The sequence below is a fragment of the Plectropomus leopardus genome, chromosome 13 (assembly GCF_026936395.1).
Source record: "Plectropomus leopardus strain MGB_pleo_1.0 chromosome 13, ASM2693639v1, whole genome shotgun sequence".
Lineage (NCBI taxonomy): Eukaryota > Metazoa > Chordata > Actinopteri > Perciformes > Serranidae > Plectropomus > Plectropomus leopardus.
The window spans coordinates 31,338,518-31,365,073 of record NC_142188.1 but is presented as its reverse complement, the minus strand read 5'-3'; the positions used below and the strand labels follow the sequence as shown (position 1 = coordinate 31,365,073).

The following is a 26,556-nucleotide window of genomic DNA, read 5'->3' as shown; positions in this document are numbered from 1 at the left end:
AAAGACTTCCAAACAGACTCCAGTACTGTTTGTTTGTGGCGTGAAAGACAACCAACCAACCACAGGGTTTTATGACAGAATATGTCATTTTAGCATGATTTCAACAACTGCATCACTCTGAAATTACATTATGAAATTCCAGTACAAGCAACGTTGCGCAATTACATGATAACATTCTAGAACTGTAAAATTTTACCATTGCATAACATTTAGAACACCATTCCAGAACCGTAACATTCTACACTTAAATATAGTAGAGTAGGCTAGAAAGTTGTGACAAATGCTTAAAGGACTACAACCACACTGAAGACAACAGGGATGTGGTTGGGAGCCCAATGTGATATATATACATATATATGCGTCCTTGAGTTCATTGAAGTGCTTACAATATGGACATGGTTCAGTCCATTCAAGTTCAGTTCACTTAGGTTCAATTCATTCGGGTTCAGTTCAGTTAAGTTCAGTTCGCTCAGTTCAGAATGCATCTTCCTACCACACTTTGTGGGAGGAGGGGACTCCAGTGTCAGGTGGTTAGGGTTAGCTCGCCATCTTCAATCTTCAATCCGTCCAAAAAACCTGACCTAGAGAGGTCATGAGGATCAATCAATCAATCATTGTTTGAATTCAACACCAAACACTTAGAAAATCAGGATTACGGTCATCAATCAATTAATCATTGTTTCAATTCAACAAAAAAGGCACCTGTAAGGTAAGGCAAACACTAAATTGTGCATAACTGAACACAAAAAATATCCATTCACAGGTTGAAAAGCATCTGCTCTTTGTGCAGCTACCAGTGGCTAATCATTTACATTGCCAAGTGTGTTTCTAGCTGCCTGGCTAACAGTTAAACAGCATGAAAATCAGAGACAAACAGCAAACTAAGCAATGGTAGCTGAGGTTACAGACACAGCATGATGCTAATACATGTTTCAATGCTAATGGCTAAGCTAGAGGGACCTAATAGCAAGTTTACACACACTGTACAATGCTAACCACTAAAGGCAGGACACATCAGCACATGGATAAACAATAAACACATCAACTGTATTGGAACCTGGAGATATAACTCACTGCTGGTCGTGGGTGAAAAGGTGTGTGTGTGTGTGTGTGTGTGTGTGTGTGTGTGGAATGCTGTGTACTCAGGTCAGCCCGCCTCGCCGAAACAGCCAGAGGAGATCAGGAAGAGGAAGTGAACCTGCCTCACCCAGAAATTTGTGACCTTGGGGATGGGACTGGCTACAAGGCTACTGGGGCTGTAACCTAGGCTACATACATCATAACGTTTTAGAACAATACCGTTCCAGAATCCTTAAATTCTAGAACTGTAACATTCGACAATTACATCATAATATTCTAGAACACCACCATTCCAGAACCCTAAAATTCTAGAACTGTAATGTTCAACAATTACATCATAACATTCTAGAACACCACCATTCCAGAACCCTAAAATTCTAGAACTGTAATATTCTACAATTAAATCATAACATTCTAGAACACCACCATTCCAGAGCCCTAAAATTCTTGAACTGTAATATTCAACAATTACATCATAACATTCTAGAACACCACCATTCCAGAACCCTAAAATTCTAGAACTGTAATATTCTACAATTAAATCATAACATTCTAGAACACCACTATTCCAGAACCCTAAAATTCTAGAACTGTAATATTCTACAATTACATCATAATATTCTAGAACACCACCATTCCAGAACCCTAAAATTCTAGAACTGTAACATTCTGCACTTACATCATAACATTTTTAAACTATACTGTGCCAGAACTGTTGAAATTCTACTGTTACATCATATTGTTCTTAAACCCTTGAAATTTTACAACTGTATTGTTCTAGAACCCTAAGATCCTATAATACCATTCATGTCCCAGTGCATATACTGTACACCGCTAACCAACAGACAGTTGTAGTGCCCTCACTACATGGTTAATGACTCTGCTTGCAATCCCCCAGACCAGACAGGAGTTTTCTTACAACCATCGACACATGTGCACTTGTCCGTGGTAGAGCCCATGAAGACAATGAAGTTGGAAGAACAACTTCCCAATTTGTAAACGCCGACTTTCTGACATCACAGAAAGTAGTATTAGCCCTGAGCATGGAGTGTTGATTCTCTACTAACCAACGAATGCACTGCAGCATTTCTAGCTCCACCTTTTAGTGGCAGATCAGTGTGTGCTAAGTACCCCAAGAAGAGGGGTGATGAAAAATGGGGGCAGTAAGTAAGGGTTCCAAAGGTACCATCAACTTTTAATAGTGGAAACACAAAAGATGCATACCGATCTGAACTGCACTGAAGTGACCTGCTTGGGGGAAACGCAGCTAGAGTTAAAGTCTATGTTGCAGTGTTTGCATGACCATGATGAATACTAATAACTTTTTTTGACATTTGAAAATATCACACAGGTGTGTTTGTAATGTACTCTACACTGAAGGTGACTGAGTTATTTATATTTATATCAATTTAAATAATCAGCCCATATTTTCTGCTCTGTGTATAGATGTCAGCGTGAGTCATCGTACATTCATATCCCTCACTGCCATTTTATGTCAGTGAACAGAATGACAGCACTGGGGCAAATAATTAACCCTTTCAGACCCAGAGCAACGTCACTGGTCTTGTGCCGCTTTCAGATGCCTTTCACAAGTTTTAACCCTTTGACAATGAACCACATTGGTGAGATTTGTTAAAAAAAAAAACAAAAAAAACATGGTAAAAAGGCAATGAGCAACTTGATGAGAAATGTTCCACACACTGTGGGAAATTGGCAGATATAGAAAAAAGAAAAAAGCCAGGGTAAGGTTATTATAATTGCATATTAAAAACTATGTCACAAAATTTTTGTACACATTTTTTCTAGGACATTTCCCTGTTTTTTTGTTTGGGTTTTTTTTTTACTCTGTATTTAACTTTTATTTTCCCTTTTTTTAAATCAATGTTCAGGTAAATTGTTTTGTACTCTTGCAAATTTTTGTGTAATTTCTTTTTTCTTCATTGCCCTCTCATCGTGTTTTTTTTAAAGAAATCAAGTCAGTTTGCTCGGGTTTCAAAGGGTTAAAGCATTTTGACGTCTGTAACCCCACACAGATAGATACAAGCTGCAAGGGATTGTAGGAGAAAATAAGACCCAGGGATACTTATGAAAAGGTTACAAGTGAGGTGACCAAGGTAAACAGCCTCGGCAGCACATCTGAAGGTTGATCTCGTCATATGTGCATGTACACACACACACACGCACGCCTGTTCACCAGTGTGTGTCGTCTTTGAACACACACTGGGTGGATTACTGTGTGAGAGACTTGTAAGTCATCTGATGCCATTGAGCCAATTAATGCTAACAGAAGTTGACATTGGTGACAGGGTCCAATTCACTGAGCTGGCCCACTGACTGGTGAGGAGGGCCCCGCTATTGATCCATGCTCTCACATGCTGCCTGTTGACAGAGCTTCAATTTCAGTGGAAATTAGCTGGATGACACCTTGGAGATGTTTCAGGCTCTAGGAATTGCTTTGGAGTGTGTAGGCTTATGAGTGAGAGCTGAATACTAAACACAGTCAGGGTCCTCTATAGCCCTTTCAGTCCCTGCATCCATTCATGCAAAGCTCATACACAACTACACTGCTCAGAATAATGAAGGGAACGCTTAAACAACACAGTATTACAGTCTACATACAATCTGGGAAATCTGTCAGTCCAGTTAGGAGGTCTAAGCGATTGTGAAACACCTTCACACCTTCACCTTGCTTTGGTCCAAAGGTGGATACAATGTTACCAGACTGGGAATGTTTAACTGTCGTCTCAGACGCTCAAATTTATTGTATTTTGATTAGGGCTGTCAAAGTTAACACGTCCTTTTCTCTTCTCTCTCTTTCTCTTTCCTATGTATCATTTTGTCATCCTCTGTCATTTAATTGTTTTTTACAGCATCTATTGCACATCTGTCCATCCTGGAAGAGGGATCCCTCTTCAGTCGCTCTTCCTGAGGTTTCTACAATTTTTTTCTCCCTGGTGTAGTCGATGTGAGGGTTTAAGGACAGAGGGATGTTGTATGTTGTAAAGCCCTCTGATGTGTGATAACGGGCCTAATAAATAAAACTGACTTGACTTGACTACATGAATGTTTTGTTGCAGCTGAGGCGTATTTGAGGATTTATAATAAAACATTAACATGGACCTTTTGCCAAAAAGTAATGCTTGTGCTTTCATTAAAACGTATCAATACCAGGCCTTTAGCTTGCTGAGATATATCATGAATCATCGTCCCTTATTTACACATTTTTAAACTATTTCTCTTCTGTGTCTATGATGAATTCCAGCTTATGCATCGCTGTTAAAACACTCATATAAAAGTCTTATTGTCTCCTTTTCTACATGAGACTTTCATGACAATAGAGCAGTCAGTGAGCTGGCCCAGTTGGCCCGTGAGATATCGCGGTTATTAAATTTGGGTTTAGTGTTGACAGTGGCCGCAGTTGGTCGGGTGAGCAGAACAGAGTGATAAACAGACGCTCACACTGCCAGAGAGCAAGAAAACAACATGAAGGATTGAAACAGAAGGAAGGGAGAAAAAGAAAAAAGACAGAGACAAAGAGATGCTTTCAGTATGCGGAGGACAACACTGATCATTAGTCAGACATCCTGAGACACACGTTTTAGTTTGATCACATCCTTCTTTGGTTTTTAAGAGCTTGTAAGCCTAATGGACCCATATACAATCCTCTATTCTTCTCCATGTGTCAGTTTTATAGATTGGCATTCAAACATAATTCTTCTAGTAAATGGAAGTCCCACTACTGGCTCTGTGTACACATCCATTTAGTTCTGCGCAGAAACAAATGACTGAGTGCGTGTGTGCCTTTCAACAGTAAATTTGTTCTGTCAAACCTATTTATTATCTTTTTTTTACCTCCACTGTGCATTTTTTGTCACACAGATGTTATTTTTCGCGGTACCCTTGAGAAGGGATTTTACAAAAGCCGTCAGTTTACTTCTGTTTATCACACATAAGAATAGTTCTTTTCATGGCTTCATTATCAAAAATTGCAAATTGTACCACCAGAACCATTCCATTCCCTACTGTTTTTTGTTACCCCTCCATGGACAGCCCATTCTAACTCCGAAATCAGCAAATAGCTCAGCTCTATGAGTGTTTTCAGTGTACAAGCTTGACGCCAAAAGTCAGCCCCCACATCCAACTGGTACGCGGCTGCTAAACAGACTCTTGCACAGGAGTCCAGAGCTCAATTCCTGTGTGGATGTGTGTATTGTGTTTTTTTTTCTACATCTTACCATGTGCTTCTTTTGCCCAAAGAGGGTGGACCGTGCTGCTTCATCCCACCATGTGCATTCGTAGACATCACGGTAACGGCATTCTGGAGTGTAAACAGCTGACGCAGAAGAATACCTAAAATGTCATAAGTACATGCGGAAGGTCACCGCAATTAAAAGGTGACGTTAGAAACACTGCAGTCCGTTGACTGGCTAAGAGAAAAATGTCATTCTTCTGCAAGGACCAACACTAACTCATCCCAAGTTGTCCCATATCGCTGCATCATCAGTAGATTTCCATGTCTACAGATTGCATTCTAGGAATCCTTAGGGGTCTGCTGTTAACGTTCCAGCGTGGTGCTAGCAATGCCGGAATGTCAAGAAAAGCACATCATTAGAATTAGGCTAAAAAACTTTTCTTTTTTTTTTTAAGGAAAAAAACATCCGGGTTTGGCTCCACTTTCAGACGGGAAATGAAAGCCGACCTCCTGGGAGAAAGTCCTGGGTTTGTCAGACCTATCCAATGCCGCTCCCTTCCACCCTAAAGGAGCCTTGCGCTCCTTGTATTACAACATTACCAGCAGTTTTTCAGCCTTGAGAGATTTCGTCTGTCATATGGCCATGCCAGGTGCTGTCAGGACGACCGGTGACATATCATAACACTGCAAAAGGTTCTGTCCGGCCGTGTTACAAATTGACGTTGTCCAGCATCATATTATAGCCTACCACCATGGAAGGTGGCCTTTGGCATTGATATCTTACACCAAAATCACTAAACAAAGCTGCAGTATCTGACAACTTTAGAGTGAGGCTGGAGTAGTTGTTTGCTGCTATATTTAAGCTCTGATTATCATGAAGAGCTCATTTAAGATTTTTTTCTCACTGAATTATAGCACAGTAAATGCATACAATAATGGAAATGCACATAATAGTGTGTACTGTATTTCATTTGATTTCTTTTAGACTTGTTTTTATCCAGGTATTTAGCTTGAGTTCACGTTTTGCAGTGGTTTTTATCCTAATGCAGATTAATTTTTTGATTGTGCAGTATTGGATGCATCGAATTTTTCCATATTTCTATTCGGAATTTTATTGCCAATCACCACTGAGAAGACATCAATATTTCTTCCTGGTAAGCATGCTGTATTGTAGTCATGCAAATGATTCTATGATATATCAATGGCTTGTTGATTAAGTTGAAAATGGGGCTAACCCACATGAAGACAAAAACAACTGAAAAATACAAATAAACAAGAAAAGACAACGACACCATGGGGACTATAAAAGAATGATGTGTGAAAAAAAGAGGTCAAGATATGAAGAATGAGAGTGATGGCGAGGGGGGGGAGTTTTGCTTCCCCATTGCCATCCAAGTAAATTGAGATGAATTGTCTCAACACAGAAGAGCAAAGGCTCAGTAACATTTCAAAGCAATTGTGGTGTCAAGCAGACTGCAAAGTCCCAAACACCATGCCTTGGATCTTTTCTTCTATTTCTTCACTTCAACAGTCCTCTTTCCTCTTTCAGTCAATTTAACTCTCATTCTCTTTCATCTCTTTGCCTGATTTTCTCCCTCCCCCTGTCCTCCATCCTTCTCTCTGATTGGCGCTTTGCTAAGATTCTTCTTTAGTCACATGCTTTTATCTGTGGGAACACTGTGACCAAGGGCAAAGAAGAGGAATCTCTTAGTCCAATACCATTCTTATGCTTGGCCACTGCCTTACATACAACATACACACCAGTCACACTCAACACATTTATATGATGTTGGAAAAAGTCTAATTTATGTCAATCCGACTACAACTGGACTTTTAAAATACATGTAAATATGTAAGTCCAACTGAAATCGTACAAAGTCAAATTTCTTGAAGTTGGAATAACACACTCAAACAATGTGCTTGAGGGTCAATTAACTCCATGTTTATGTAGCATTGGGTATTCTTCTGTGTCAGCTGTTTACGCTCTGGGACGCGGTAATCGGAAGAAGGTCCAATAGCACTAGCTGAAAGGGGGCATATCACCTCCTACTGTGGTGGAGTCAGACATACTTCCATCAAAAAAATCCATTATCACTTGGTGCTTGTGTACTGGGACAAGGACAGTAGTCCGATTAAAGGGACTCAATGAGCTATAACCATATCTTAACTTAACTGTGCTTGTAAACGTACAGACTGACAGAGAGTTATTCTTTCCTCCAATGTAATCTCTTGACTCTCACACACTCATTCTTAAACAGTGAGTTGCTATGCATATGCATCTTCAGTGTCGAGCTGAACAGCTTCCAATCTAAGTATAGACACATAATAAAGATCCCAGGAGCTCACTTGCCAGATGGGGCGGCATCAGATGGCAACTTGGCTCAGAAGAATTAGTGTTGTAGCCCCAAGATTCCCTCTGAGAATGATGCATCATGGGAGAAATCATGTGGCTGAGACAGCTGTGTTGAAACATCTTCTCTGCTATAAATCATTAGTGTCTGAAACTTAAATTGATTCATTACTTCAAATTGTTGTAATTGATTTTGGTCCATCCCCTGCATAGAGTCATATTGTCTTTCAACAACCACCAGTGTTCAATTCAAATGTGGCAATATCCAGATTGGGGATGAAGAAAAATACTCCTAGGTGAAATGCCAGCGTGTTCCCATCCCAAGCCTTCATATGCTGCCACTTTGCCATGGACTTCTATTACACTCTATGCTCTATTGACCTTCCAGGATGCTGCTACCAAGATGTCAACAAATGCACACAGTGGGATGACACTGCATGAGGTCGTGTTGAGGCAACAAAGTTGCACGGCCACCAACGTCTTGACATCAACAAACACACATGGTGGCACAGATGATTAAAATTAAGGGAAGGAGGCACATAATAAGGTGCATAAAAAACAAGTCACATTCAAACGTGACTCAAACACTGCATTTACGCTTCAAAGTGCGGGTCTGTTTGACCAATCCACCTACCCTCCTGCCCTTTAGGCACACTCACACTCCTTATATTACGTTGTTACCAACAGTGTTTCAACACTATGCCATCCTGTCCTGTCATGCAAAAGGTGCCTTTTGGCATTGCATTCTTACATCAAAAACACTGACAAAGTGGCATCAATTTATGAGTGTGGAATGAGAAAGGGCTGGAAAATTTGACCTGATGATAGCACTAGAGGTAAAGTATGGGGATCAAAAAAGTCTTAAGGATTCATCTTCTGGAGAACATGAATGTCTGTGCAAAATTTTATGCCAATTAGGTGCAGTTACATAAAATGTGCTTCCACTTTGATGCCAGGACCAGAATTACTGATATCGATACAATTCCAATACTTTTATCTTATACTTTTATTTTACCAAACATTCTGCATTTTATACTGTTTGGTTACCTATCACATGCATGTGAACTCACAAGACTGTTTTTAATGTCAAATAAGAACATTTATTATGTGATTTCTCTGAACTGATGGGGTGATAACAGTGCACATTCACATTACAGTAGCAGAGAAACAGAGTACAGCACTACAAATAGGGTTTATGTGCCTAGAATGTGAACTTAGTCATATTTTAATGATAAATATCAAAAGAAAAGATTATCTGAGTTTCGATAGCTTTGATGCTATAGGTTCCGATCCACCTAACTTGAATGGTAATGCACTGCTGTAACATTTCAGTTGACAGTGTTGGATGAACCAACCAGCCTGCAGAGCTAGAGCCAGAGCCAGAGGCTGGTCTCTTTGCCTCCTATGTGATGGATTTTTCCTACCCTGTCAAGTGCTGGTGAAATATTGTGACTTTTGAAAAAGGCTCTAGCTCTTTGGTTTTAAAAGAATACCTCCAAAATCAGCTATTTTTTCTGTCTGCTGTCAAAAGCTGCATCTACTGGAAATACCTTGACATGAAATCACCTTATGTACATTGTTTTAGGCCACTAATCACACAAACAACCACAAAATGGACCTCGAGAGGCAAAGTGCATCAGTATTAACTGCTGAAGGGGATTTTTGTCTTTATTGTCACACAGACAACCCAAACTGTAAATATCCTTCTCTGTGCCAATTGGAAGAATATTCATAAAAAACAAATAAAAGAAATTTATCAGTTTCTACTTCAGCATTTTTTTCTCTCTTTGCCTTTCTGCCTCATGTACAAAGATGTGGTGCAGTACGCAGATATGTAAATGTGATCATCAGTTCAGCCCATTCATCACTCCACCCCTTAGTGTGCAATTGTGTCAGTGTGTGTGCACACGTATCCTCATCCAAGGGTAAAAATCGCAGTGTGTGTGTGTTTGCATGTGAGTAAGAGATGAGACATGAGGCTCACAATATGATCACTGCACTTGTCATCAAACATTGAGTTGTGTAACATGAAATATTGAATATGAAAGAGCATTTTGCTGCTGTTGCATAAAGACCTTGTAACTCCAGTGTGTATCATAAATGCCTCACGCCACACTGCAGCACAAATTCATTAATTAACACCAAAATATGGAATAATAATTACTTAAGGGTTATGCATACTTTTTACAATTAATGTCTGCATACAGCTGTGATCACATGAACATGCGCACGATTCTGTACATAGTACAATTCAGGATCCACATCAGTCCGCAGCTGTAAACGGAGAGCTTGGAGATGGAGTTTCTATCCTATTGCTAACATCGAGTGAAACTGAAACTAAGAAAACACTGCTAGGTCTGTAGTGAAAGTCCAGCCCATTCTCATTACAAAGTCCTCAAATACTGCCGCTTTTGCAGTGCTTTTGGCTTAAGATCTTAATGCCAAAAGCCACCTTTTGCATCCACATGATATCCCGCTGGTCAGTGTCGCTAAGAAAGCAGTCAAACAGAACTGTTTGTAGTGTTATTATATGCCTGTTGGCCAGATGGCACCTACTGTAGCAGCGTGATACATGGACAATGTCAGTTAAGAACACAGCTGGACGAGCCTGTCTCGTCTGCATGATATAACGTTGGATGACTTCAGGTTGAAATGCTGCCAGTAGCGATTAGGAGCACACAAAGGTCCATATTTGGTGTGTGGGAGGGACAGACTGTCACGCAGAAGTTCAGAGTTAACCTCCCATCTGGATGTAATGGGTTTTTTTGGGGCTTTTTTTGGTGGTTCAATCCCTGGCTCCTCCAGTCACATGTTAAAATATCCTTGGGCAAGATTTTGAACCCCAAATTGCTCCAGATGCAGTGCCATTGGAGTGTTAGTGTGTGTTTATGATTACTTAGTAGCAGGTAACATCTTGTACGGTAGCCTTGGCCACTAGTGTGTGAAAGTGTATGTGAATGGGTGAATGTGACATGTGGTACAAAACTGCTGTGAGTGGTAACGGTGGAGTTAATGTGCTGTCTTGTCTGGAGCTCTCAGGCATCCTCTGGCATCCTCTGGCATTCTTGGACATTCTTGGATCTGCTCGATCCAACAGGACAACACAGCTTGAGTTGGACTCATTATGTCTCTCTCAACAGGCAGCTGGATTTTTCCTCATCTAACTTTGGCTGGGGTGATGGTGGCATAATTTTGCAGGTGTGGTTGAATTTGGAGTTTCTCTCTGTCAAAGTCTCTTTTTTTCAGAGCTGACTGGATGCAGGCCTTCAGCACAGTTCAGGGTGGGTCCCGCATTCTGGCAACGGGTCAGAAGAGCAATGAGCATAACAGCAGTTGAGGAGTAAGGGTAAGAGCAGAGCAAACCAGAAGAGATCCTCTGGCTTTTTCTTATCTCACAGTCTTTAGCCACGTGGGTGCGGGGTCCAGGGCCAAATGGCGCAAACACTTAGCCCTCCCATCAATAATCTGCTGTGTCTGATTCTTTCCTTTTGACTGTCTTATACAGAATGTAATACACCATGCTTTTCAAATCTGATTTTCCCAGCCTCCCAAGTTGCTGAAAGATACCAAGCACTCTAACATCTGTTGAAAATAGACAATATAGTATAGGTCTGCTTATGTATATGTATACCTATATGCAATATGCTATAAGCAAATAAATGGATAAAATAAAATCTTGGTAAAATAAAGTCTCGAATGTGTCCTTTCTTTTGAAGAGGTCCAAACAGGGACGTGATTGGATTACAGCTTGTGTTTTGTCTTTATATAAGCTATGATAAATAAGCTTATACATATATGCATGGAAAGAGCAGGAGAGAAAGAGAGAGAGAGAGAAAGAGAGAAAAAGAGATGTATTTCACCATTAATTTATCTACTAAATTAGGCTAACAAACCCCATCACATGGGGATGAATGACCAGTTCAATGTCGATTTCTCTTATGATAACACTTTCTATGAAGACCACATCTATACTGCATTATGAGGGCATTCATTGTGAACTATAACACATTCATAATACTTTACAACTACGCTCAAACACACACAATGGCTACTGATGCACTACATCAGCAGTCATAAAACATTAATAATGAAATGTTAGTGTCAAGTGTTTTATGGATGCTGTTGACTAGTTTTAAACTAGAGGTTGACTGATGGGGCTTATGCAATATAAATACCTGTACTCACCTATACACACATCAACAGTCAACTGTAGTAAGGACTCATAGTGTGATATAATAGCCCATGCAGTATCATAAGTTATCATTATATCTGTTAAGTAAACTGAGGCACATATTGATGTGTTTATAATAGAGTATGCTTCATCATAATTTGCCATTGTTGGTGTTAGGTAAAGTGTAATTATTTTATACATGTATGAAAGAATCTATCCTGCATCATAAGTGATTAATGCCCACACATGCAACAATACTTTGAAAATACAGTACATTTAAAAGACAGAAATCTGACACCCTCTCACATCCACAGACAATATGTCAGAAGTCAGAGAGTTTTTAAGCACAGGATCAGATTTTAAGTCCCTACTCCACTACTCAAGAGCATCCATAAGACCCTTGAATGTCCTCATAATGCATTATAGATGTAGTCTTTATAGAAAGTGCTACTGATTTTTTTTTTTTAATGAATGGCAGGAGTCTGGAACAAACTTCCCTATGGGGATTTAAACGTGTATCAAGTGTAGTCATCTTACCTTGCCTTACCTTTCCTAAAAGGAGGATTGGTACAAAAAAATTGTGCAGTTCTTAATTAGTGTCCTTCTGTCCTTTGGCCTTCTTGTCCCAGATCAGAGTTCTCTTTTGACAATGTAAAGTTTTGATCACCAATATTTGCTGCAAGTGTGTAAAGTAACATTTTGCATTGTCATATAATTATAGGGGTGTTCAATTTCCTGTAAACAGTCTAAGAGGGCAATGCTGCAGTTTGATAAATGTAATTTTCACTAAACAAGGTGATTCACCCGTTGGAATACTGACTTCCCACTCGCATGTGCATCTGTGTTTTTATTGCTCGACTGTGCACAAATAAAACAAAGGTGAACTCTGGATTACACTGAAAAATGATACACAAGCTTGAATTTAAGCGTCATACAGGCTTCAGGCAGGAAGTTAAAGGAAAAGAAAGTGAATATAGCCACGATAGATATGTAATGTAACTGTATCAGCTGCAATGTGTCAGGATGGCCGAGTGGTCTAAGGCGCCAGACTCAAGGTTGACAACCTTCCATTGAAACGGGACTTCTGGTCTCCGAATGGAGGCGTGGGTTCGAATCCCACTTCTGACACATACCTTTACAGAATTTCCCTTGGGATGAATAAAGTATTCTGATTCTGATGATTCTGAATGTCTGAACTCACCATATGGGAACAGGGCCTTTAAAAAGAGCTCTTAGTCAGACTAGTTCTCAGGAAAACAAGTTTGCCAAAAATTTGACAGTCAGATCATTCCACATACCAGTATTTGTAATTAAATCTGGTCGCTATTACTTTTTATAATATATACTGTAAAAGTATCATGCAATATAAGTCAAAAAACAGCTATCAGAGGTCTTGACTAACCTCTACGTTAAAACAGGAAGCTGTAATAGACCCAGGAGGGAACCTCACCCTGTTAGCATTTTATAGCAATCTCCTCCCCTCCCCTGGGGAATCGTTAACACGTTAACGCAGCATTTTTTGCAACCTTAGACCAATTAGGTTTGATTGATATGACTGGGATTACCATCCTAACTGTCGAGATGGGTTAATGAGAGGTGGAGCCCACCCTCCCTAACCAACGAAGTCTGTGGAGCCGCAGGCAAAATAGTATGTAATGGATGATGGCATCTGCCTTCAAAATGGCACCAATGAGAAGTGTGTGTGTGTGTGCGTGTGTATGTCTGTGTGTGTGTGTGAGTGTGTGTGTGTGTAAGAGAGAGAGCGAGACAGAGAAAGTGAACAAGAAATTGCAAGCACGCTATCCTCCGAATGTACTTTGTGGAGTAACTCTCAGTGACACGGTGATAATGACACGCCATTGCTTTTTAGTTGCCGCTTTAAAAATAGAAACCAGGCCTGGGATTTACCAGGAATCCAGCTGTCGCAGAATCCCAAAGCTTGTCAATTCAAATGTCTAGTAACAAAAGAAGCAGCTAAATTCACTGTGTGAAGTTCTGTTGCTATTTTTATCAACAACCAGCCCAGTCGCCAGAAACGATCGGCATGACGTTTCTGCAAACAGTGAATTCCTTCCATCTGCATCTTTCATATGTTTCATATCAATATCAAAAAGCTGTATATGAGCTGACTTTGTCATTGGGAGGTGGAAGGGATGCTGGCACGTACATTAATGCCTGCCAAGCTGCAGACCACTGTTTGCAACCGAAATACAACAACACCAGTTACATTTTAGCGACTTCTTCAATATCGGACCTAACACATTCAGCAACTTAGTAAAGATTCCTATGCAAGGTGATTGTTTTTTACAGAGCTATCACTGCATTTTCAGCACAGATTAAATCGCTAACTAGTTATTTTGGTAACACTTTCTATGAATACCACATTCATAATGCATTATGAAGGCACTCATAGTGTTACATAGTAGTAAATACTTTATTGCATTTATAATGCATTTTCAAAGCACTCACTTATGATGCAGGATAGATTCTTATCAATGCATGAAAATAATGACACTTTATCTAACACCAACAAAGGCACATTATGATGAAGCATACATATTATAAATGCATCAACATGTACCTCACTTTACTTAACACATTGAACAATAGCTGCATGGACTGTTATATCACACTATGAGTCCTTACAACAGTTGATTGTTAATGTGTGTATCCTCGCGAATAGGTACTTATAATGCATTATAAGCCCCATCAGTCAACCTCTGGTTTCTAACTAATCAAGAGCATTCATAAGACACTTGACAACTATAAATCAATCAAAGTCTAATCTATAATGTTTTATGACTGTTAATACATTGCATCGGTAAGCATTATGTTTGTTTGTTTGTGAGAGTAAGTCATAAAGCATTATGAATGCAACATAATTCTCTATGAATGCCTTCTCAATGCAATGTATGTGCGGTCTTTATAGAAAGTGTTACCGATATTTGTACCTGATAGAACGACCTACACCCATTTTTATTCTGGTAGTAATCCATTCTGATAGATAGTTTTCCTTACAGAATGTCCCACACTTGTATTTCAACTGGTTCAATACTTTCTTATGGATATTTGTGCTTGGCATAATGACCGACACCCCTATTTATACTGGTACTAGTCCATTATGACAGATATTTGTACCTATTTTTATTCTGGTACTAATTCATTCTGATAGATATTTTTTTCCTTACAGAATGACCTACAATTCTATTTATACTGGTTCAGTTCCTTCTGATAGATATTTGTCCCAGACAGAATGACCTATGCCCCTATTTAAACTGGTTCTAGTCTACTCTGATAGATATTTGTCCCTGACAGAATGACCCATGCCTCTATTTATGCATTTAGTATTCCATTCTGATAGATATTTGTACCTGTCAGAATGACCTAAGCCTGTATTTATACTGGAAGTAGTCCATTCTAATAGATATTTTACCTGTCAGAGTGACATACACCCCTATTTATACTGGTAGTAGTACATTCTGATAAATATTTGTGCCTGTCAGGATGACATATGTCCCTATTCATACTGGTAGTAGTCAATTCTAATGATATTTGTACTTTCAGAATGACCTACTCCCCTATTTACACTGGTACTAGTCAATTCTAAAAGATATTTGTCCCTGACAAAATGACCTATGCCTGCATTTATATAGGTAGTAGTCCATTATCATAGACTTTTGAACCTGTCAGAATGACCCACAGCCTTATATATACTGGCAGTGGTCTATTCGGATAGATATTTGTACTTAGCAACTTCAGTAAACCAGGTTTATTTTGCTATATATCTGTATTCTGCTGGTTGCAAACTGGTCAGTCCTCTTTATGATGATCAAATTAAGTAAGACTAACTTGGTTAACTGAAGTTGTTAACAATTAGAAAGAACATGGTAATTTCACTTGTCCATTTTAAGATTCAACAACTTCACACAATTAAGTAAATACAGTTACAATTTCTGGTAAACCGAAAACTGAGTTATATGTAAACATAAATCAATATTAATAGTTATATTTACTTTACTCTTTTCCGAGACAATTGGTTACCAAGACTATTTTAAGTCAGATCAGCTTATCAGATTTCACAGTGTTGCAGCCCCTCCAGGGATGGAATCACCAAAATAAGAGCTCATATTAGTGGTGGGGAAAATGTCAGCCCTCCAAAGCTACGACCTCAAAACGTGTGTCGTTCATTTTAAAAATTACTTTTATAGCATTTCTGCTTCACCTGACAGCAAGGACAGGAGCATGACAGGACACATGTGAAGAGCACGGAGATGAAGTGTGACAAACGCCAGGGGCCAGATCCCATCCTGCAGCTCTCTGCTCTTTTCACAATGAGTGGAAAAGAGTGATGGAGGGAAAGAGGCAGAACAGGGAAGAAGAAAATAGAAACTCCAGGCTGAAATTGCAGAAGCATTAGCTGCCACATGATGGGTGGATGGACGTCTTTACAGGTTGATAAATGGACTAAAATGTCCATCTTAAAAGCACCACATTAATGCCTCTATTCTGAATGCGCCATGGCAGATTTTTATGTATAGAAAGTAAAACGTGTCTTCTCTGCTAAATATCATGCATTCTTCCTCTCTGCATGACTGACCCGTGAGCAGCCGCTGCGGATGAACGGCATCATTTGTCACGATTACCTCCTTTTCAAGTCACTCAGTGCCATGCTTGACTTGGCATCCGAATGTTAAGTGCCCCTCAAGCAAACACACACACATGCGACCCACACATGCACAAAATACACACACGCATACCCACTGATGCGTGGAGACTCACAGTTTCAGTAGGAGTTATGGGTGTAATGATATATGATGTATGATGACAAGGTGTTAAAGTCTTAAATTAACACCATGAGAAAACAGTAACTCGGCAGGTTGCGATGAAAGTATCTGTTTGTATTTATAGAAGTCTGGTGTCATCTATATTCTACATTTTTCTTAACATCAAGGAATCCCTGAATCTATGGTTCTTTGCTCATTTTTTCCCATCCAACTCGTTCTCAAAGTCGTCACATGGTTCTACTCTGTCGGTGACCCTCTGCGTCTACTTATGACGTAGGTATCCTTCTGCATCAGCTGTTTACGCTCCAGGATGCTGTTACCGTGATGTCAACAAATGCACATGGTGGGATGAAGCAACATGATCCTTATGTTTACAGAACAGCACGGACAATCAGGATAGTTAGGTTTAGGTAAAAGAGGCACATGGTGAGGTGTAGGGAAAAAAACAAACACATCTAGACAGGAAGCAAACTCCAGTCTCTTGCATGAAAGTCTGTTGTTTATGGGACCCATACACCTCCTCAGATGCCCGCCCTATTGGTGCACTTGCGCTTTTATTACCGCCAGCATTATTACCTGACGCTTCTCTTCACTGTTCTATGCACACGCAACTGGTTCCGTTAGCTAACTTTTCAAGTCACACCTCCAGTGCGCATTGCATGTGGAAGCATGTCTGTCAATGTGTAACAACAATGCCGCTGATTCTGTCCGAGCACGTTCTCATCTGAAGCCGGACAGCCATGTTCTTGTTGGAAGCGTAAGGTGGCTGTTGGCGTCACACTCATATGCTGAAAGCACTGACAGAGTGGTGCTCTTTGACAAGTGTGACATGAGAACAGCCTGTCGCTTCCAGAGCTAGCAATGCTTTTGCATGGACCAATCACAGGGCAGCACCTGTTTCTCATCACCCTTACACACATACACTCTTGGGGGAATGAGAACAGTGTGTGATGTTGCTGCAAGCTTAACACTGCAGTAACAGGAGAGGGAATTGGGAATTTGAGAAGTGCACTTATAACCAGCGTGGGGATTTCCTGTTATTTGTGTGTGTGTGTGTGTGTGTGTGTGTGTGTGTGTGTGTGTGTGTGTGTTTGTGTGACTGGTTAATACCTTGGTATATTTGGGAGATGAGAAAAGAAATAACAATATATCTGTTAGATACTTCAATTAATTTTTTGTCTGATCTGTAAAAATGATCCTGTGAGTATTTTAATCCTCTCTGTCCAATACAATAACTCAAATGAAAAACCTTCATCCCTTTAAACCAGCCAACACAGTGTTCATTACACCACTGCCCATGTGTGTGTGTGTGCGTGTGTGTGTGTGTGTGTGTGTGTGTGTGTGTGTGTGTGTGTGTGTGAGCACATTGCTGCAGAGTGGTCCTCTGTAGATAACATGCTGTGCTGGCAGCTGTATTTGTAAAGTGCCAGAGCACAGTGTGTCAGAGACAGGAATCACAGAATGATCATGGACCTGCAGAGCGGAGTTTGCGTCTGTGTGCAAATCAATCACTGTGACCCAGGGCCTTGTGATACAAGGTAGACCAAGATCCAGTTTGGTCATTTTGATCTCAATTATAACATCAGTAATCCAAGGGGACATTTACATGGCAATGGTTCTTGCATGAAATATTAAACTTTTGCTGCAGTTTGGGCTTCACACAATGGCATTTTGGGGGCCTGAAAATGCAGAGTTTTGAAAATTGGTTCCAGAGTGTAAATTTTGCAACTAGGGGGACAATAATGGCTGCTGACTCTACTGAGGTTATTAACAGTCAGGGCATCCTGTGGCTCTGGAGCCACATGTGGCTCTTAAGCCCCTCTCCAGTGGCTCTCTGTTTCTGATAAAAAAAATTACATGGAAATGATAATGTTTATTTTTGAAACATTTTTATTTTTCATTCATCATCCTTGTAGGCTTTAACTGATTCTGACATTCTTTGAATGTAAAAATGTGCAGCCTATACACCAAATAAGAATTTCTTTCCTAAAATTTCGTCAACTTAAATGTGTATCATACTTCGACAGCATGGCAACTTTTCATCTAAATTTTGCCAAAACTCATTGCTAGTCTAAATCTCTCAAACTTAACTAGTTATGGATGCCAAATACAAAGAAGGCAAAGTCTCAGAGCAAATTAGAGAATTTGAAAGTGCATATGTTGCTCCCACAAATCACAGCAGACTCGGGGTAGATATACATATATATATATATATATATATATATATATATATATATATATATATATATATATATATATATATACGTAAATATCAATGATTTATTCTGCAAGGTTACTTTTTTTTTTTTAATTATCGGCTGTCCCTTAGTTGGCTGTGAGAAGCAGAAAGGCAACTGAGGGACAGCTGATAATTGTTTCTATTTATGTAAGCTGACTTGCAGGGGAGCTTGTGCCTTTCTCACTAAAAACAGAAATTGTTCAAATTAATGATTTAAATTGATTTTAACTTTTAAAATATAAACACATATATAACATTACATAAAATCAAGTGTGTAAATAGATAATAAATATCCTGTGTACCACACATGCACAGATTTGTTGGCTTTTACCTCCAATGCAGCAGGGTTAGAGTACAAAGTTATCATAAAATGCTCATTGCAGAGTGTGCTAAAACGTAATAAGGAATGCTCATTTAGACCTATTAGTAATGTCGATTGGCTAATTTAGACTTAATAGGTTTCTACCTTTATGTGTGACCTTCAGTATAAGGCTCATATATGTTTTGCGGCTCAAGGCAAATGTTATTAATTTATGTTTAATGTTATTTTGTCCAAAAATGGCTCTTTTTATAGTAAAGGTTGCTGTCCCCTGGTCTAAACAAAGCTGTCAGTTGTCATGTGTGTTCACCATTGTCTTCTTTTTGCTTATACTCACTACTCTGTAGAAGAACGCCTTTATGCCCAGGCGCATGGTGGTCTTCTATGGTGTGTCATTACATATTACAACACCAACTGCTGGCCTGGCATGCAGTGTTTTTCTTTTTTTTTGTGTTTGTTTTAGCAGACCTGTGTACACGAGAATCATGTTATCATATGAACGCAGAATTTTTTTTAAAATGCAAATGAAAGACTTTTCCATTTTTAGTAGGGCCTTTTATGTCAAAATGTGGCCTACATTTGGGACATTGGAACATTACACTTGGGACATTCTTAATTATGACCTTTTTTCCCAACCATGGGCTGTGGCTCCACTTGTATGTTTAGTAGATCATTGCAGTCCCATGAACTCTCACCTCTGTCTTGTGTATTTAATTTATTAGCTGACATGTGAGTGTAGTTTGTTACTTGTCTGGTGCAAACTCTTTATACCTCTACTGTCTGTTTTGGGGAGCCTGAGCTTGTTTATTAAATGCACCAGTATTGCAAATTTCATCTTATCTTTGGAAATGTTATGCATTTCTTACCATTGTTTCAGCAATCACCACATAATCCGTAAGACTATTACAGCTTAGAGTGACTTTATGGAGGTGGATATTATCATCTACACAGTATTTTTTGAGCATCAAAAAGTAATGAAATAGAAAAATCATGCCATGATCTGAATTTTAGGAAACCATTAAAAACTGTAGATTTGGATGAGTCAGAAATTTAGTTTGATGAACCCCTAATTCCACTTAGTTTGCACTGCAAACATTTCATTTAGGCTATGGGAGACACACTCACACACACACACACACACACACACACACACACGCACACACACACACACACACACAACTCCAGTAGGAAACGAAGCAGACAGCAAGACAGACCGATAAAAGAAAGAAATCCTGAGAAAGTTCAGAAGTTCCTGTCATCCTCTCTGTGCTCACAGCACTTTTGTGTTTATTTTTATCACAGTGAGACAAGCCTATAACTTTGGAGGAGGAGTGAGAGTGTCTTTGTGAGGACAGTTAGCTGTTTAGACTTCTGAAGGTGGTGGAACACAAGCAATTTTGGATCCATCCCTAAAAATGACTGTTTTGACCCAGATTGACTCAGATATTTTTAACCTTATCACCACCATCGCCACTTTATAGCCTAGTTATATAGTGGGAGCAGTATACAGCAGACCATATGGGTAATAGCATAGGTATTGACAAATCACTCAGTAAGCTTTAACAGTGACATCTCTTGTTAAGTTTTGCATATACCCTTAATTGTCATGACAAAAGAAAACATAAAAATGTAATGTTGATACTATTTTATGTGTGTTTATCTTTTGTGTGTGTTGGGTGGGGACAATATTGTGTTGTATTTCCCATCTTTGCTGAGCAAGTTTTGTGTTAAAGGAATACCATTTAGGCACCTGTCCCAAATATAAGCCTGCTGAGTTCAGTTTAAGCAATAATAACAGATTAAGCTATTAAGCCTATTAATCAAAGTTTTACAGTAATGCTGTAGTCACTACAGGTCCACAGAAAAGAAAGGAAATATGTTGCCATTGAATATTTTGCTCATACATTCAGTATCAACATTACTGAGACTTGCCCAGTATATTGTTAGCAACATTTCCTCAGTATGTTAAGAGAAAATATGGTTTGCTCAGCATTATGATTCTCTCATAAACATATTCACCATTTCAAATTGGTTGTATAAAAACAATTTCTATGAGACAGGGCTGAGCATGATTTCTGCATTAGTCACATCAGAAAGTTTTTCACTGGTGTTTAAGAACAAAGAGGGTAATAACTCCATTGATCCCATACAACTTTATGAAATAAAAGTCTTTTCTTACCATTTTAATTAAATGACCCTGAGCTGCAGAAATTACATACTGTGCATTTAACCTTTTTATAAAAATGTTTCTTAGCTTTTTTTTAGTTGAATCTTGATACCACTCACATGTCCTTGTTAAGTACGGAGGTGGAGATGGGACATGGTTAGCTTAACTTGGCACAAAGTCTGCTCTGGCCGAATGTTTACTTGTCCATCTGCTTCAATCAAGCCTCTCCAAGCACCAGAGCCAACCTACCGGACCACCACACTGTGTCTACGTGCATGTATGTTGGTCAACATGCATGGTCTCCTGCTGGCTTCAGGCCCAAAGCAATCACAACATTTGGTCAAATGCTGTGACACCATGTGCTTTATTTGCACATGCGAGTGTGATATACAGTATAAACATACTGCAGTAGTGTATTCTCACATGAACATTTGCATTTATTGTTCCTTGTGTGTGTATTTGAGGGAAGAGAAGGGTGGAGAATGTGCTGCTTGGCATCAGACACTGTGAGCCTCCACGGTGGCATGATGTCATGAGGCATAAAGCACACAGACACACACACACACACACACACAAATATGTACACACACACACACACACACACACACACACACACACACAGTCAGTTTAATTCACGGGGCTGGTATAAACCTCAGGAAGAATGACTGAGGTGGGATCCCTCTTCCAGGAAAGACAGACATGCAATAGGTGTCATTAGGAAAATTACAGTAGCATATGACAAAATGATACATGTGAAAGAGAGAGAGAGAGAAAGAATGAGGGAGAGAGAGAGAGAGAGAGAGAGAGAAGGAGAGAGATCCCCATGGCAAAAGCTACTTTTCGTGTGTGCATGATTTGTCGCTGGACAACTTAAGCAGAGAACGCAGCTTTACAGAACTGTTTAAATTGTTATTATAAGCTGGCGGCTGGCTGGATGGCATCTGCCGCCATGATAAAACAAACCCTGGACTTTCATGCAGGAGTCTGGCGTTAGCTTTTCGTCTGAATGTGATGGGGTTTCTTTTCACCTTACCATGTGCCCTTTTGCCTAATCTCAACCATCCGTGCCAGCATGTGCTTTTGCTGATGTCCTGACATTGGTTGCCATGTGCTTTAGGTGTCTAAACATAACCATTTGCAGTGTCATCCCATGGTGTACATATGTTGACATCACGGCAGCACCATCCCAGAGTGTAAACAGCAGACACCGTGGGATACATAGAGCATACTATGTAGATGTGATACTCTACTGGAAAGAAGCAATATGCGACAAGTTGGGATGAGAACATGTTGAATTGCACACAGTGACCATGTTTTACAACAGGTTACAATGTAACCACTAGGGGTAGGTGCTGCTTATCAAAACAAAATATTTTTCTTTTTCTTTTGCTTGTTCCATTCTGTTTTGTGTCAAAGTCTCGCTCAGGAAAAGTTTGTTTGCTAAGTATTAGACATTGCTTTGATGTCCTTAATGAACTTACATGCCAGTAGAATAACAATGCTCTCACGTTATGATATTAAGATACATAATTGTTTTGTATAGTTGTGTATCTGTACATTGCTGTGGTGCGTGACAGTGCAAAAGACAAATTTCCATTTAATGCAAATCTAATTGAGAATGAAATAATTTGAAGAAACAGATGATAATCAATATAGTGATGCAGAAAAGACTTTCATCAGTGCCAAGTACATCAATAGTGATTTCAATGAAGAAAGTGTTTGCTATTATTGAATACTCACACCTGCAGCAATGATGACTGCATGATTTACATATACAAAATATTTTCATTTTGTATTTATTTATTTATTTATTTATTATGAGGTAAGTCTCCATATGAAGGCTGTAGTGGGACTCTGCCTGAAGGGCATCAGCCTATGCTGTCATAAATCTACATTAGACAGGCGCCTGCATAATGTCAAAGAGGTTATGATCTCTCCTCCCCTCACAGATGGTTGGAGTCTCCCTGTGTGAGTCCACCAAGCAAAGCCACCTAAAGGCCATCTTACAGACCACTTTTGCCATTTAGTCTGCCTGCTTACCACTTCCATTCAACCCCCCAATAGCACATTCCCCTCCTACAGGCACCCTCACTCTATGTATTCTAAAGTGTTACTGGCATGAAGGCATCCTGCCAGGTTATGCGCACAAAATAGTTTCTGTCCACCCACGTATGTTCATAATTTATTCTATACATTGGCATCATAATGAGTTATGATTATGTTTATAAAGCATAATAATGAGTGCTTATGACTATGATTACACAGCACTACAGAGGCATTCTGATGTTCATAATGCATTATAATGCATTATAGACATAGGCTTCATAGAATTTGTTACCCATGTGACTTGCTCATAGAAGACAGCAAACAGTCAATCAGTCAAAAGTCAGTCACGGCCTTTTTTCAGTTATAGTTTTGATCGAATTAGATGGATTTTGAGTGTGTTTGTGATAATCCATGAGCTAGATTGGGGTAACAAAGATGTTAGTTTTATGTTTTTTTTGGGCCATTGAAGTCATGCTTTCTCGTAATGCAATAGAAAATGCAATTAAAAATGAATGAGTAAGAGCATTCAGATAATACAAGAGAACGAATAATCTGCTCTCTGTGGCTTTGTTTGGTTACAGCAAGTCTCTAATCTCTTCCTGCCTTTCTCTCTTCCTCACTCTTCTTGTGTGCCCCCTTCCAAATGAAGACAGAGCAGATAATTGGCCCGTGTTGACCGTGTTAATAACAGTGAGACATATCTCACCCTCCCAGTGCATCACACCCCCTTCCCCACATATGTCTCATTTCAGAAATGAGTTTTTAATGGCCTGCACTGGCTCCCACGCCATGGCAAAGGAACGCCTCAACATTTTAACGCCCATCACCTTTTTGTGCCATTACTCAGGGTGCAGGATTAGGGGGAGAGTGGCCTCTGACAGTGTGATGTAGTACACATAAGGGAAGTGAAAGAGCTGTCTTAATTAGAAAGGAGGAGGCGTCCTATCCATAAGCTCCTTGGAGGGTTGGAGGCGCACATTGTGATGTTGCAGTTGATTTGTCAGTGATTAAGGCATATCTAATCACTTAGCCCTTGTGTCTACTCTGAGATAAATCTATACGGCAAACAGTGTTACTGAGCAGTGCAATATCATCAACCCAATCACCAGAAAAAGCCTTTCGGCAAACCACAGATATGTTATGTAATTATGTGGTGGATACATTGAGACTGTCAGCATCAAAGCGTTTATTGTGAAGCGGTTAAGGTCCATTCATGATGCTTTTTTTTAAAATTACATTCATGCTTTCAATGCTCCAAAGTTTGCTAAATTCTGGCAGTGGAAAAACAGCATGGTCATTTCACAGGCGCATCCACATACAATGCGCAGGGGTGGGGCCAATTGAAATTGCAGCCAGACAAACCATACAATGCTGCCGGTAACAACACTGCTGATAACAATGCAGCCGGTTACAACGTGGTTTAAGGTGAGTGAGTGCACTTTTAGAGCGGATGGGACGGAGGGTGGGTTCCAAAAACAACTGATTTTCATGTGGCAGTCTGGAGTTTGTTTCCCTTGTGGATATCAGTATGTTTTTGGTTTTTTTTTTTCTTCTTCACCTTACCATGTGCTTCTTTTGCCTATGGACCTATCCATCCATGACTTTGTTGCCTAATCTTAACCATCATGAAGGTAGGAATTGGTTGCCACTTGCTGTTGTGTAAACATAAGGATCGTGCTGTGTCTTCCCACCATGTGCATTTGTTGACATCATGGTAACAGCATCCAGAGCATAAACAGCTGATGCAGAAGGATACCTAAAATGTCATAAGTAGACATAGAGGGTCACTAACAGAGCGGCACCATGTGATGAGCTGGGATGAGATCATGTTGTTGAGCCACCAACAGCCATTATTTTAAAGAAACAAGGTCACACAATGCCATTGATGTAAAGCATCCAGAACAAAGCACACCCAATATGATACAACCACAGAGCACGTGCAGGCGCCAAATCAAGTCAGTTTATTTATAAAGTACAGCTGAATACAATTAAAATGTGTCATTTAAGTTGCATGGCTTATCTGTGAGAAAAGGCCGATGTCAGCAGGTCACGATGTCATCTCTGTTATCACTGGCACACAAAGGAAGAGCCATTATGTGCTTTAAAAAAGGATTTCAGTCTGTTGGGTGAGTGACTGATGCTTCACTTAGGACACTCTTTCATTCTTTTATCAGCATCCTCACTGAGGACCACCCCACCCAGGCAGCCGCTCACCAAATGGGAAATTGTTTCTGGGTAGGGGGTTTCCATGGTGACCAGCCTTAACTTCTGATGTGTCAAGCTTGCACTGCACACACAGATGCAGGCACACACTCACGTGCAAAAGGTGTGACGACGTACGGCGTGGCAAGAGCAATGTCAAACAGCATCGATTTCCCCCCCGCTGCCAAGATGAGGTTAAGGAATTGCTTCAGTACGCTGCTAACAATTACTACTCCATTAGAGCGGATAGATAGTGTAGAGAACAACTTTGCAGCAGCCCAGACACACACACACACACTGCTGGCTTCCTGACATCCACACTATCACCATTACTACTGCTAACACACACACCAATGTGGGAGGTGGGTGTGGCAAAGAGTGATTGTATTTATTTGTAGGCAATTTAACAGTCTCAGCATGAACATTTATTCAGCAGGATGATTAATTAATTGCGGGTGAAAAGCAAGGGCATCTCTCACACACTCCAGAGTAAGAAGCAGAGGAGGGGGAGAAGGAGCCATTATTGAATTATCCATAATCTTAATCATATGGACTCATATTGGAGATATAGGAGCCAAAGAATGAAATATGGAATTACAATCCAGTAAATGAACACATGATGATCATAAATATCATATGAAAACTGGCAAAGTGGAAAATAACACCACCACTCCTAAAGCTTAAGGAGATGGATTGCTTTCCCTATCTTCTCCATCTTCCTTGATTTCAAACAGAATTCCCTCCTTTTCATTGGAAGAGGGATTATGTCATCGATGGAGACAGAGGGGAGCGAGGCGTCCGCAGACACACACGTTTCTGCTTCATGCTCCTGCTGCCATCTTGTGATATTTTGTGGGTATTACAGGTTAGAAGAAGTTATTTGACTGTCAGTATTCTCATCAATACATTCTCTCAGCATTTTTTATTCATTCAGGTAGAAAATATACTGCCAAGTTTATATTTTCCAGCAATGGAAAGACGTGATGGTAAGTCGGGGACCTTCATT

The 26,556-nt window shown here is 39.8% G+C and overlaps 1 non-coding gene across 1 annotated transcript; it reads left to right on the top strand.

The window, feature by feature from the left end:
- The first annotated feature begins 12,810 nt into the window (after positions 1–12,810).
- On the top strand, positions 12,811–12,921 carry trnal-caa (transfer RNA leucine (anticodon CAA)). The gene is made up of 2 exons: positions 12,811–12,848; positions 12,876–12,921. It is a non-coding gene; the product is annotated as a tRNA-Leu (tRNA).
- Positions 12,922–26,556: the final 13,635 nt, after the last annotated feature.